Source organism: Vulpes lagopus, chromosome 1, assembly GCF_018345385.1.
Source record: "Vulpes lagopus strain Blue_001 chromosome 1, ASM1834538v1, whole genome shotgun sequence".
Lineage (NCBI taxonomy): Eukaryota > Metazoa > Chordata > Mammalia > Carnivora > Canidae > Vulpes > Vulpes lagopus.
Genome location: NC_054824.1, coordinates 96929330 through 96944199, shown reverse-complemented (window position 1 = coordinate 96944199; position 14870 = coordinate 96929330). Strand labels below are relative to the sequence as shown.

The window sequence follows — 14870 nt, the reverse complement described above, 5'->3', positions numbered from 1 at the left end:
TGGTACAGTATCTCCATGGAAGTTTTTACCCCAAAGCTTGATGTCAAGACCTCTGCATTAGGAGCACTCCCTAAACAAGGGCATCAAAAATCAACTGGTGATGATGAGGCAGAAAAGACTCCTTCCTTCCCATGGGTCTCTAAGTCCTCCTGTAGCTCAACGAGTTCAGAGGTAAGAAGCTATAAGCAAGGACAACCTAAAGGAAAAGGCAAATTGCTTTCCCATCTGGCACATTTTAGGCCAAAAGCAACAAGGATCATTTCACCCATGCCTCAGCAGGGTTCTCCAGGGTTGCCTAGCTTACCCCATCCTTCCTGTTCCCTGCTGCTAAACATTCATATCAGAGTTCTGGCTCTCCACCTGCACTCTCGGACTGCAAGATTCAGACATTTCTTTGCATCCCAGGTCAACCTTGCCTTTAGCAGAACACAAATTGCTCTTTGCCCCAAATCCTTAGTTAAGGCCTTAACCCATTCCATTCAGGTCCTACACCTGAAGGGCTGAGGCTGGATCAGGAGAAAGAGCTAGATAAAAATCCTAAAGCCTCTGAACTGGTGGCAGCAGCCACCACCTCAAGCTGACCACTATGCAGAAGACTTGGCCCTCTTACCGTCGCTCACCCCCAGTGCAAGGTTTCTCCCTGGTCTGTCCCTCCTACCAGAGCAACTCCTTTCAAATATGAACAAAAGAGAAGTAGCAGGAAGACAGAGAGACTCTGGTATCTTAAAACCCTCCCCAAGTTCCCTGCTGGTGGTGGTGAGTCTGGACTCTATTATCAGTACCTACAATTCTGAGATTAAAGTGGTGCCAGGGAACCATGCGACCAGAACCAAAGCTGGTGCTTCAGCCGTGAGTATATGGTGCCCCTAATTAATCCCACCTGACTTCATACAATTATCTGAGCAGAAGTGCCTCTGGCATTATTGGAATCACAGATTTAGCTCTGGCTTCTGCTGGGACCTACAGAGCGATTTCTTCCAAGCAGGTAGCAATGTGAGCAGGAGGAATAATTTGCTTCTTCTAGACATATGCCCCAGACAGGGGACATTTGGGTGAAACACAACCGGAAACATAATCATAAGCACTAAAAACACCTCTTTGTAAACAGTGCCAAATGCAGTTCATCACACCCTTGGAAATCATGGTAGTTTAAACGTGAATGACACATCACAACTTACTAAGTATTTTTGTCAATGTTCCCCATTTTTAAAGGGAAAACAGGGAGAAAATGTCACAACAACTTTAAACCAAAAACTACAGAAGAAGACATAAGCCTGGTTGTATAGGCTTTTCAGAGACATGTGATGCTAGATGATTCATTCATGGGAAGAAAATGATTTGGTTTCAGCCACAGAATGAGTTTTCAAGAGCTATACTGTTAGGATCACACCTGTCCTTTATAGTCTTTACATTTCAGACTCTGAAGAAAGCAAACTAGGATTTTCACTTCATTTATATGCATCAGAGAAGTGCAAGAAAACGTTTCCATGAAACTTACCATGGCAGACAACCTACTTGATTGCAGCAACGTGTTTGATGTGGGCTCTGAACACAAAGTGAACCACTAAATTTGGAAATGACAACTGATGCTTTTGCCAAAGCCTGCCAGTGACGGTGACCATGACCTGCCTAGTCCCGAATGCTTGTCTTTTAGTGGTGGTTTCCCGTGTCTATGTGTGCCCCACTAGTGTTCTCTGGGAGGCTGATTTATCAGATGTTTAGAATTTAGGGCCAACTTTGCCCACAGACAATTAGGCTAATACGTCAAATGCTGCTGCGTGCTGCTTGATTGTTGAGTGGCCCCTGGTTTATTCTCCCCAGAATCCAATCAAACACTAAGGATACCATTAGTAGGTTCGTAGATCTTGGTTACAATTAGTAGGACTTCTTTATGAGCAAGAGGAAGAAATGCCAACACAGCCAATGTACCCTTCAGAGCCAGAGTGAAAAATGAAATGTTCTTTGCCACTTCTTAAAAAAAAAAAGAGGAAAAAAATAAAGTCTAAAAGAAGAGGAGAGGAGAAATAGAATTCTATCCTGTGTGAGCCAATAGATAGCCTCTCCTCTTTCCTGCTAAGAGTTCCATTCTCTCTCTGAGTTCTGATGCACGTCAAATTACTTTCCACACTATTTCTCAAAACTCTGAATGTCAATAGAATTTCAAAGCAAAACCAATCTGTTATTGAAAAAGAAAGCTTTCCCCATTATAAAAGCGATTATTCAAATGCCATACTAAGCTATCATCCCTTCAATTTTGAAAACATAAGTACCTTTGGAAGACCACTGCCATGAAGTACTTGACGTTATACTTAGTAGGAACAAAGGATACAATTGACTTTAAGTGGAAAGAAGAAAGAATTAAGAAGCTAACTCTCACCAAGAAAGAACAGTAGAATAAGTAAGAAGACCAACAACTACCTTAAGACCAAACTTCAGCATCAACCTTATATGTGCCCTTTTAAGGGGTCAATGACGTGATAGGGTTCGTGTGGGCACAGGTATTCCTGCTGCTCTTAATTTCATCTTTGAAACAATGGATTCATTCAACATGTATTGAGCATCCAAAAGCATCTGCTATGCACCAGGCACTTTTCTAGATACTAGGAATCAAGCAGCAAACAAAATGGAAAAGTTCTCTGACTTCATGGAGCTTTTAATTATTTCATGTAATTTAATATAATTACAATAAAGTATTATGAGTACATTGATGTCCAAATTTATGAAGCACCTTGTGTGCACTCACAACTCAGTACAAACACATAGTAGCCGGCTGTGATCCTCATTTTAGTCACCAACCTTTCTTTCCTAAGGATCCAGCCAAGATAACAGAAGTTGCCTCTTTAGCTGCAGAGTCACACTCAAACCAATCCAGTACCTGTTTCAGCTTTATCCATTCAGTCTGACACTGTCATTGCACCGTCCCACCAGTCCCCATTCCCCCTCCAGTGAGAAGGCTCCAGCAGCAGGAACCCACCAGCTGCTTCTGATCTGCTCAGTGTCCTCAAAGCCTTGCTCCCTTACCCCATTTCATCACATGGCTTCCTTGACTTGCATTTTCCTAAATAAACATCCTTAGCAATGCAGAACTCCCTTCTTAAAGTTCTCAATCTGTCTTGATTGTTGAGTGGGAAACAGCAATTCCTACCCTTTTTCAGAGTGCGACTGTTAACTCTTCAGGCCACCTTTCTGCTATTCAGAGGTAGAGGCTAGTTTCTGAAACCTTGCAGAATGATTCCAACAGCTCAAATAGCCCTTCCTCAACCTGTCCCCTGCAGAGCTTGTCAAAAATATAAATGCCACCCCTGGAAAGTTAGTTTCAATGGGCCACAGGTGGAACCCAGACAACTGCTTTAACCGTGTGGGTCATTCGATGTGCACCTGCATTTAAGAGCACTGCCTAGAGAACTAACTCATTAAAATACACTTATTGCAGCAACTCTGCACAGTTCAACTTTCCGTCACATGCATCTTTCCCAGATGACCTCCAAATACATCATCACCTTCTACCAGTATATTCAACCTACACATTGCGTTTGTGACCACACTTAAATTACAGTTTGTGATCTCATCTATTCTTATCCCTTTTATTCTCCTACGTAGCTCATAGCCTCGGTGCAGCCTCTATTTGACTCTTTCTATAATTTATTTCTAATCCACCTATGTTAGGCCCTTGTCAAAATTAAGGGTGACATCTTTATCCAGGCAAGGCTTGAATTTTAGACCTTTTTAAAAAAAAGTAATAACTGAGTTATTTCACTTAGCATAATACCCTCTAGCTCCATCCATGTCATTGCAAATGGCAAAATTTTATTCTTTTTGATGGCTGATAATATTCCTGTGGGGTGTGTGTGTGTGTGTGTGTGTACATGCACATACCACAACCTCTTTATCCATCCATCAGTCAATGGACACTTGAGCTCTTTCCAAAATTTGGCTAAGTCAGTCAGAGAAAGACAAATATCATATGATTTCACTTATATTTGGAATTTCAGAAACAAAATAGATGAAGATAGGGAAAGGAGAAAAAAAGAGGGGAGGCAAATGACAAGAGACTATTAACTACAGAAAACAAACTGAGGGTTGCTGGAGGGGAGGGGACAGGGGGTAGGTTAAATGGTTGATGGGTATAAAGGATGGTGTTTGTTGTGTTGAGCACTGGGTGTTATATGTAAGTGATGAATCACTAAATTCTACTCCTGGAAACAATATTACACTATATGTTAACTAACTGGAATTCAAATAAAAATTTGAAACAAAAAAGGTAAAAAAATGATAATGATACAAACAATAACCTGGAAATCAAAGTTTTATCCTGCTTCCCCTATAACCTCCATTCAAAACAGTTTTACAGAACACTCGGGCTGTGGGCCAACCTGGATGTAACTGGGACGTGCGCATCTCTAGCCATCTTAGCGTCCTGGGAAGAGGCAATGTGAGCCTGGATTGCTCTATTGGGCATGAAGTAATAGAAAAAGCAACATGTGCCATGAAGTGGCCAGGCCCCTACGGCACAGCCCAAGATTGTCACTTGCTGTAAAGGTCTATGGAGCAAGTATTCTTTAAATACTTAAAAGCAGAGCTCGAAAGTCATTGCTTTCTTCTGATGAAACCTCCCTAAATGATCCAGAGAACAGACCAGAGTGCTGAAATAAGGTTTGAGCCCTTCAAAACTCCAGGCTGCTCTTGCCTTGGCAGCATCCAGAGCATCCAAATAAGTAGGAAAAGCAATAGTGACTGGGGTGGTACCGGATAGTGAAGACGGTGCCCCTCTGGTCCTGCCCGCAGCTGAAGGGATGGGATGGGCAGCTGTGGCGAGCATCACATACTTCATTCAGCAACTGCTGAGAGGCTGAGAGGTAGAAATTCCTCCAGAGCAATCCCTGGAAACAGCTATGGAAGTAAAGAAATGCTATAGTTACGTCTGCCCTGGTTTAGGAAAAGAATTCAACAAGTATGACACAGGAGAGCCAAGTAGATTAAACAGTGTACTGGAATCAAGGCAATCTGGAAGAAAGAATTTTCCACTGACGTTGGTTAAGACAGATCTTAGGGACCTGAAAATCGTTTTCTTCTAGAATTTGCTAATCCAGACTTCACACAACCTACCTAAGTGGTAGATGAAGTAATTCAGAATTATCTTATTGGTGTCAGGGTTCTGTCTACAAGAATACTGATACCACTGAATTGGATGTGCAAGGACTTTGAGTGCACTTCTCTATTTGGAAAAAAAAAACTTGCATATAAATTTTATAAACGTGGACACGTTTTCAATTCTCTGGAGTCTATACTTAGGAGTGGGATTGCCAGCTCATACAGTAACTGTTCAACCACCTGAGGAAATGCCAACCTGATTTCCCATGTGGCTGCCCCATTTTACAACCCTACCAACAATACATGAGGGTTCCGATTTCTCTGAATCCTAACTAACACTTTTATTGCCTGTCTTTTATTATAACCATCCATCCCAGTGGGTGTGAAGTGGTAGGTATCTCATTGTGATTTTGATTTGCATGTCCCTGATGACTGATAATGTTGAGTATATTGTCATGTGTTTATTGGTCATTTGTATATCTATATTTCTTGGGAGAAATGTCTCTTTGAATCCTTTGCCCATTTTTAATTGAGTTATTTGTCTTTTTGTCATTGCATGTAAGAGCTCTTTACATATTCTGGATACAAGTCCCTTATTAGATATATGATTTGCAAACATTTTATCCCATTTTTTGGATTGTCTTTTTACTTTCTTGATAATGTCCTTAAAAGCACAAAAGGGTTTTTATTTATTTTGATTATAAATTGGTTTTTTTTAAGTCTTTAGAGATCTAGATCCAGAATAATGCTTTCCTAACATGCAATGAATAGTTTCATAAAATTTTATAGCAGGTAGGAAAGTAATTCAGGAGAGAATTAACAAGAAGTTGAGAACCTAAATGACAATTAACTAAAAGGAAAACATTTTCATGGGCAGGAAATTAATTGCACATAGTTAATATATAAGAATAAAGGCTCTGTAATATATTTTGACTTCTCTTCATACGTGTAAATGCACATAAAGCAGATTGCAAGAAGTTATTTTACAAACACAAGCCAGAGAAAAATCATTGCTTGCCTCAAAACCTAAGTGTTATTGAAGGGAAAACAGAGCTGATAACTCAGGTAAATGGATTGGTGTCTATAAATGACAGATTGCTATACTAAAGAAGTTATTAACCTAATATTCTGAACCATGGCTAATATTTTAATCAACAAAAGTTGCTTTTGCAATAAACTTTTCTGGTTAATTTCTCCCCTCTCTTTGGAATCTTTGATAGTTAAAAAAAAAAAAAAGAAAACTAAATTCAATGCATTTCTGAAAACTTTCCAGGAGTTCATGCAGAGCATACAAAGTTAACAGTTTATAAATTATCCTTACCTCTAGAAAGAAAACAGGCACCAGAAACTAAGAACTTATATAGCGGCACTCCTGCTAAAATACTTCTTCAATGTAGTTTAAGCTATTCATTTCCTTTCTTTTTTTTTTTTTTTTTTTGAGGTATAACTGACATATGACACTCTATTAGTTTCAGGTATATAATGTAATGATTTGATATTTATATTTATTGGGAAATTACCACCACAATAAGTCTAGTTAGTAACATCTGTAACCACACGTAATTAAAATTTTTTCCTATGAGGAGAACATTTAAGATCTCTTCTCTCAGTGACTTTCAAATATACAATGTAGTTATTATAGTCACCATGCTGAACATTACACCCCCCGTGACTTATTTATCTTATAACTGGAAGTTTGTACCATTTAACCACCTTCACCCGTTTCACCAAACCTCCACTCCCACCTCTGGCAACCACTAATCTGTTCTCTGTATCTATGAGCTCTGTTGTGAGTTTAGATTCCACATATAAGTGAGATCATATGCGTGTTTGTTTTCCCTGCCTGACTTGTTTCATTTAGCATAATGCCCTCGGGGTCCATTCATGTTGCTGCAAATGGCAAGATTTCATTCTTTTTGGGGACTGAATAATGTTTCATTGTGTATATAAACCACGTCTTCTTTATCCATTCATCTGTAGATGGATGCTTTGTTTTGCTTCTATGTCTTGGCTATTGTAAATAATGCTGCAATGAGCATAGGGGTGCACATTATCTTTTTGATTAATGTTTTCATTTCTTTCAGATAAATATCTAAATTGGAATTGCAGGATCACATGGTATTTGATTTTTAATTTCTTGCGGTTATCTCCAAACTATTTTCCATGGTGGTTGTACCAATTCATATTCCCACCAACAGTGCATAAGGATTGCCTTTTCTCCACATTCTCACCAACGTGTTATTGCTTGTCTTTTTGATAATAGCCATTGTAGTAAGTGTGAGGTAATATCTCATTGTGGTCTTCATTTGCATTTCACTGATGATTAGTGATGATAAGCACCTTTTCAGGTACTTGTTGGCCATATGTATGCCTTCTGTGAAAAAAAAATGTCTATTTATATCCTCTGCCCATTTTTTAATCACACTGGTTGGTTTGGGGGTGGTGAGGCTTTGGTTATTGCTACTGAGTTGTATGAGTCCTTTATATATTTTGGATATTAACCCCTTATCAGATACATGATTTGCAAATATTTTCTCCCATTTGGTAAGTTGCCTTTTCCATTTTGTTGATGGTTTTCTCTGCTATGCAGAACCTCTCTGCTCTTTGTGATAATATTAAATACCAAAATGGCACAAGTTATGGGCAAATAATTTTTAAAAATATTGTATCATCTGTATGATATCATTTGTGCAATAACAAACTATCATTTGTATCATTCCATTGTTGCAATAACATGAAACATCTTTCTTAAGAAAGATGCACTAAGATTTTGGTGTACCCTAGTTCTCAAAACAATTTGTTTCTATTTTTTTCTCAAGAAAAAGGCTGAGGGATCCCTGGGTGGCGCAGAGGTTTGGCGCCTGCCTTTGGCCCAGGGCGCGATCCTGGAGACCCGGGATCGAATCTCACGTCGGGCTCCCGGTGCATGGAGCCTGCTTCTCCTTCTGCCTGTGTCTCTGCCTCTCTCTCTCTCTCTCTCTCTCTCTCTCTGTGACTATCATAAATAAATAAAAATAGTAAAAAAAATAAAATAAAAAAGAAAAAGGCTGAAACATTAAATGAATCTAAATGTTAAGAGCTCCATGTGAAGTCTCACAGTAAGCCTCAGCTCTAATAACCTAAAGCCACATCTCAGGGGATCCCTGGGTGGCTCAGTGGTTTGGCGCCTGCCTTCGGACCAGGGCATGATCCTGGAGTTCCGGGATCAAATCCCACATTGGGCTCCCTGCATGGAGCCTGCTTCTCCTCTGTGTCTCTGCCTCTCTCTCTATCTGTGTATCTCATGAATATATAAATAAAATCTTTTTAAAAATAAAAATAAAAAAATAAAGCCACATCTGACACAATTTGTACACCCTCCATTCTCTAGTTGCTTCTGAAAAGAATGGAGGTGCTTCTGAGTAATCTGAGTAATACCCTTTAGTGAGTGAGTTTCGATACTCTCATTGAGTCTCACCTTCCTACCCATGTCCTGATTCTATTAAATCAACCATAGTTTATATGGTCAAAAGTCCATGCCCAGAAGTGTATGGAGCAATAAAAAGCCCTACAGTGGCACATCATCCTTCCATTCTAGAACAAAACCTCCCTCACCATCATTAATGTATTGAGTTGAGATACGTTCATGTTAATTTATTTGTTTACAGTTCTGGAAAGAATAAGGAAGCTGATAGATGATACAGCAAATTGGTGATCTGTTTCTATCCATCCATTAAGCATTTAATTATGTACTGTGTGTCAAGCATATAAACCTAAAACACAGTTATTGTCATGGAGATTGCAACACAGTTGGGAAGGCAAGAAATATACACAAAGACTTTTAGGCAGGAAGAAGCAGGCATCGGGAAGGTCATGGTATGATATCTCCTTGCTTAACATATTCTGTAGTATACCCATGTCTGGCCAACCTTGTTTGCTCCTGATATTGACTACATTGATTCAGATCCTTCTTGATCCTAACTTTCAGGTAACTGAAGAGAAATATTTTGTCCCTATTCCACTACTAAGTGCTCTGAAAATCTGAGAGGTCATTACTCTATCTACCCACATTATGCTAGAATGGAACATAGTGCTGCCTTGTGACCTCAGTTTTATGCATATTTCATCCTCTCTCTGGCTTAAGATACAGATAGGGGTCCAAGAGGACCAATCCAAGAAAATTACCCATGATGTACTCAAATTACCTCCTCCCACTGATGATGACCTACAGTCCTTAGACTAAGCTTATGCACTATATTAGGATTCTCCAGAGACACCAATAATGGGGCTATGAGGAATTGATTCTTGTGATTATGGAGATTGAAAAATTCCACAATCTGCTAGAGACCCAGAAAAGCCAATACTATAAATCCCAATCTAAGGGCAGGAGAAGACTAATTAATGTCCCAGTTCAACAAGCAGGCAGAAAGATAAAAGGAGGGTTTTCTCCTTCTTCTACCTTTGGTTGTATTCAGGCCTTCAGTGGATTGGATGATGATGTCCACTCACATTGCAGAGGGCAGTCTGCCTTTCTGAGTACACTAATTTAAATATTAATCTTATCCAGAACCCTCTCACAGACACATCCAGAAACAATGTTTACTTGGGTCACCCTGCAGTGCAAGTCAAATTGACACACAAAATTAACCATCACACGTACCCCACCCATCTTTCTTTCATAATGATTTCTTCCTGGTCTTTAATCCAAATGACCCTACATGAGCTGAGCCCATGATCTTTCCTCCAAACACATCCATTTTGACTGATAACTGACATGTTTATACTAGAATCTCCATTCCTTTTTTTTTTTTTTTTTAAATTTAGGACCTGTCACAATCAGACTTCTCCCATCCATCCAACCTTATTCCCCTTTGCTATCTTTAATGGGTTGATAGTGTCCCCTCACCAAAAGATATATCTAAGTCCTAACCCCTATGAATATGATCTTTTTTTGCAAGTAACATATTTACAAGTGTAGTTAAGGATCTTTGGGTAAGATTACTCTGGATTTAGGGTGAGCCCTAAATCCAATGACTGGTGTCCTTGTAGAGAAAGGAAAGGAAAATTTAAGACATGGAGACACGGGGGAGAAGACATTCTATGACAGAGGAAAAAACTGGAGTAGTGCATCTGTGAGCCAATGAACACCAAAGATTGCTGACGGACACCAGAAGATAGGAGAGGGGCACTGAGTGGTTTCTCTCTCGAGGCCTCCAGAAGGAATCAACACCTTGATTTCAGACTTCTAACCTACATAACTGTGAAGGAATATGTTTCTATTGTTTTAAAGCACCAAATTTGTGGTAATTTGTTACAGCAACCCTAGGGAATGAATATTGTAGCTAATAGTCTCCTTATTATCCCTGAAATAGATCATACTCTTTCCTATCTCCATACCTTTGCTTAATTATTTCCCCACCCAAAAATGCCATATCCTCCACCTTTTCATTTATCCTTCTTGGCCTTCAGAACGTTTCTCAATCCCATGTAGTCTGAACAGTTTTCTCCAGCTGTTCCTACCTACTTACATTTTTAACTGTCCGTGTCAATATATATTATATTCTGTTTTCCCCTGCCAGTTAAGGTTCTGTGTCTCGTTTTCCTAAAGAAAGCAAAACTTCCATGAGTGTAGATTTTTATGCTGCACCCATACAACCCCAAACTAGCAAGCACTTGACAAAGACATATTCAATTACCCTAGATCAGGGGGAACCCAGGAGAATAGGGTTCACAACTGTAGCAACTTCTCAGTGATCTTACTGCAGACTCACTCCCAGGCTGAATCTGCTGTAGCCCAATTAAAACAATGAATGAGACTCCTGGTCATTCCTCTGAGGTGCTCTTCAAGGCCAAAATTCCACTCCAAAAGCTCTTACTGTCACCCTGTCATTGTTTTATGAAATAAAGAGGGAGCTGTGGAGGTTCCCACAGTAAGACTTTCTAATTCCTATAGCATCACAGTAATTAGTGATATTGAAGGTTATTGGTGCGTGTAGGTTGCAGAAGGCAGAGGCTGCTGAAGCTTGGTATTAAATAAGCGGAAAATGAATGAATCAGACCTCAAGAAAAACTTTCAAATCCTCCTTTGTGAACAAAGCATAAATGAAACCTTTTCTCTGAGTAGAATGGTCTTGAATGGAATTTCAATATTTTCAAATTATCATTACGTTACTTCCTTCTCTGATCTCAAACTATTTAGGCAAAATCTATCATTTCCATAACTTCTCACCTATTCATTTTAAGGACTCCCAAGTAGGAACCCATGACCGTCCTTATAAAATGCAGGAAATCTTAGATCTTCAAGTGCAAAGCTAACTTTGCTGCAGGGAAGGACTCAGAATGGAGTTACGGACATGCCGTCAAGATGCACAGCAGATGTTTCTCCCTCTGGTCTTTCCTGTTAATATAAAATGAGCTGTAATGTGACTAAGTGGGTGGGATTGGGAGGACACCATAGAGAACACATTATTGAGACATAAAATCTTCATGGAAGTTTCCTTCTCTGAGTCAGCCTTAGGCCAGGACATTGCTTCTTCCTGTGGTACAGTGGAATCCATGTGGTCCATAAAATCTTCCAAGATTCTGCACAACAAGAAGTCATTGCCTCCTTTAAGTTATCTGAGGATCCAAAGGGGTGTTCCCGGGTGCTACAACTCTTTCACTTACCACCAAAACAAGCTAAGCAAAGATTTCACACCCAGGCTCCACAAACCCCATAGAGAAGACTTCACAATCCATCTGCCCTTCCCACTGGCCTTGCCACCACCTGCCACAGCCACCAGAGCTGCAGACCTGCCACAGTGATCTCAAATTATTAATCCAGCCATCAGTGTTTCTGCAAAGTGCAAATGTTCCTCCTCTGTTTTATACTTGGCCAGGATGAGTTCCTAGGAAGATTGAGTCTCAAGACACTTTCATGTTCCCTATCTCTCTCTCATCTCCTTCCCTCTCCTCACTCCTTCATGCTATCACTCTCATTCTCTCTTTCTCACATGCACTCACATACTCACACACACATTTGAAGGGCCAGATATGGCTCATTTTTTCTTTTCCATAATTCACATTCCCTCAACAGATTACCAAGCATCAAAAAGCTTTCCTAAAACACTGGGGGGGAAAGCACTGGCCTCTTTACATGTAGATGTCTTTAACATGCAGAGTGCTCTCGCTGAGTCTGTGGGTACACACAGCTGGCAGGATAGCTGCCTGGCACAAATGCCCCCAACCACCACCTTGCTGGATCCTCCAGATATTCCTAGAAAATTCTCTTTCAGGGACATACAGCCTTTTTCTGAAATCTGTTCTCTACTGTCAACAGTCCGAGTCGACAAATAATTTTGTACATTCCAGAATAGGGGTTCTCAACCTGGGCTGCACATTAGAATCATCTGGCAGATTTTATTTAAGAGGTGATGCCTGCCCACCCTAGATATTCTGGTTTAACTGGCCAGGGATATACTCTCAGATCTGGGGACTAAACGTTCCCAGGTGACTATGACGTATGGCCCGGGTCAAGAGAACTTGGGGAAAAGGGAGCAGGTCAGTTCCAGCCTCATTTTACAAACAGCCCACCATCTTTGTGTAAATTCATATTTGCAAACAGATTTGGGAGGCAAGTGAGATGCCAACTGGTCTCACCATAAGTATCTTAACCATGCTTCTGCCTTTACCTTTCAATTATGGTCAAAAACAATCACAAAAAAATATTTTTGTCAACAACATTGTTTCTCCTTTCATTTACTGTCTCAGCAGGAAGACCTTAACTGTTTGCATTACATCAGATAATAAAGAGGAAAAAAAATATGCCATACCAAGGGACCTCAGAACGTGTTCCTCATATAATCTTGTCCCTCATTCACTCACTGTTATTCAAATTCAAAGCAAGAAAAAGAGTTATAGCTTTCCAATTTTGTGCAGCTATAGACTATTTTAATTAGAAGCAAGCACAGTTGATTATCTGAAAGGTCTTCCATGATTAGAAGCAAATAGTTCCCCCTAAAAATGCTAATAAATAACACCATTACATGACATGTGGTTATAACCCTGCTCCAAGTGAGGACAAGGCCAGTTTATCAGATTTTCCTCTGCCTCATAAAGTTCTCCACTCTTCCAGAGCCTGCAATTTAATTGCAGAGAGAAACTGTAAACGACCCTGCAGAGTCCATGAGGAAGAATTAACCATCGTCTTTATTTATGAGAATTCTAAACAAAGAAGCTAGCAAATATGAATACAGTCAATGTCTCCCAGGCCACACCAACCAGAGGGTAAAAATAGGGTCACCATATGTTATAAACAGGATTTTTTGGCTTTGTGCTCCAACAACTTTGTCAAAACTCTGGTCTCCTCTTAGATAAATCTCAAAGAATGCTGGGAGCCTTCATTGGGTACAGGAGCTCTTTGCCATGAAGAGCTGCCTTTTTCCTCTGTCCTGCCTAAGCTAACAATGTGACAGTGCCTGTCTTGGAGGACTATAGGATTGTGAGCCGCACTATCACAACCTGCTAAAGATGACACAGCACCTGTTCTAACACCGCCACAGCCACACTGTGAAAATGCAGCCCTTACCCCTGGAGTGGCTGCTATCACATAGGCAGTCACCTTGCCCTGGGACTTAACTCCATGGAGTCTGGGCCAGGGAACACTATGGTCGAAAGGCAGTTGTTTTATTTAAAATCATCCCTCTTATCGCTCTCCTATGGCTTTGGTCCATTCTCCTAGAATCAAGCATGTATCTTCATTTTCCCATATCACATTCTGAGTGAAAATTCTCCAGTTCACTTGTTCACCCTTCCTTCTCTCAGTCCTCCCTATGTATTCATTCTCTTATTCATTCATTCCCCCATTCATTAATTCACAGCCTATGCTAAACATTGTTGAGGGTTCAACAACGTCCTGGACAGATACAGTCCTCTCATCATAGACCGAGTGCTGGAAGTGAGTTGTACAGTAGGGAGCTCAGGATGCTGTGTGTGCACAGAGGATGGGCACTTTCTCTTATTTGTGTCATCAAGAAAAGGTTCTCAGAAATGGCCTTATAACTCAAACTTAACAAAAGAGTAGGACCCAGGCAGGTGGAGCAGAGCAAGAACAAGAGTGCAAAGAGAGGGCTTTGGGGGGGTGGGGAGTGCAACGAGGAAGGGGCAACTCCAGACTTAAAGAATATCGTATACAAAGCCCCAGAGGCTAAGTAGAACATATCAAATCCCAAAGATAATCCCAGAACAATCCCTTCTACCAAAATTTTGACTTTCTACTCCAACAACTTATAACCACAAGGGCTTCATCTCTTTTTTTCTTTGAGAAGGTTTTAAGTGAGGAAAGGCTCTTAAATCAGATGGAAATAGAACTGCTAAATTAATGACAGGATATCTAGTTAAATTTAAATTTCAGATAAACAACAATAATTTTTTGGTATAAATATGTCTTAAATATAGCATGGGATATACTTATACTAAAAAGTATTTGCTGTTTATCCGGAATTCAAATGTAACTGCATGTACTGTATTTTTATTTGCTAGTCTGGCAACCGTAAATCATGAAAACGACCACATTCACTGGAAAATCAATTGGAAAAAGAAGAGATAAGATTACGAAAGCAGACATCAATGGTAAAAACAGAAAAACGCAACTCACAGAAAAAAAGGCTACAACAGGCCAAGCAAATTTCCTTGTCTGAATTCTAAATAACTAAAACCCATGAGAATGCTCCGCAATAGCAAGTAGAGGGTGTGTTGCCAAAAGCACTTCATAAGAGCAGGACTGCAGAGAGAGGATCCCTAAAACTGAGTCCCCAGCTCCC

General features: G+C 40.1%; 1 pseudogene; it reads left to right on the top strand.

Annotated features, from left to right (window-relative positions):
* The first annotated feature begins 4486 nt into the window (after positions 1–4486).
* Positions 4487–5335, top strand: LOC121487186 (annotated as a pseudogene).
* Positions 5336–14870: the final 9535 nt, after the last annotated feature.